Genomic DNA, 692 nt, shown 5'->3' with positions numbered 1-692 from the left:
ACCGCCTCACCCCGCCTCACACTCATACACCGCCTCACCCCGCCTCACACTCACACACCGAAAACGGAACTTGTATGCGTTTCTCGGACTCGGGGTGGCCATGGGCAAGGGTAATTAAATGCTGGTCGGTACATTACAGAAATTCTGTAGGAACATGTGGTCCCGTATGCTGGTTATGTGGGTGATGGATTCATGTTAATGCATGATAATGCTCGTTGCCACACCGCGGCTATTGTACGGGATTATTTACAGGAGGTGGATATCCCTGTTATGCATTGGCCAGCACGAAGTCCAGACCTTATCCCAATAGAACATCTCTGGAATGACCTAAATCGGCGCGTGCGAGCTCGAGATCCAGCTCCGACCACTCTTCAAGAGCTCCAAGATGCGGTACTTGAAGAGTGGGAACAAATACCCCAAGAGGTTGTTGCGACCCTTGTAAGGTCCATGAAAGATCGCATGGAAGCCGTTATCAAGGCTATGCCCCCCCCCCCTTTTTAACGACTGGCCTACAGTCGTTCGGCCATACCTACTAAAACCCCTCAGGCCCTCCACCTCGCCATATGGACGGGTCACGGGAACACTTTCGCAATCTTCCGCGACCCAGCCGGCGACAGTCCGCTTCTGCGAATCCGCACGTCCGACCACGAGAGCTGCAGGAGAGCAGGATAAACCAGTACCCATCCCACATC

General features: G+C 53.8%; 1 protein-coding gene across 1 annotated transcript in view; it reads left to right on the top strand.

Annotated features, from left to right (window-relative positions):
* LOC106120997 (uncharacterized) overlaps positions 1-692 on the top strand; it is a 17,140-nt gene that overhangs the window by 7,479 nt on the left and 8,969 nt on the right. The window lies entirely within an intron of this gene.

Source organism: Papilio xuthus, unplaced genomic scaffold (genome assembly GCF_000836235.2).
Source record: "Papilio xuthus unplaced genomic scaffold, Pxut_1.1 DF826945.1, whole genome shotgun sequence".
In the NCBI taxonomy this organism is placed as follows: Eukaryota; Metazoa; Arthropoda; class Insecta; order Lepidoptera; family Papilionidae; genus Papilio; species Papilio xuthus.
Note: the sequence above shows the minus strand (reverse complement) of the source record. Positions and strands in the feature narration are given on the sequence as shown.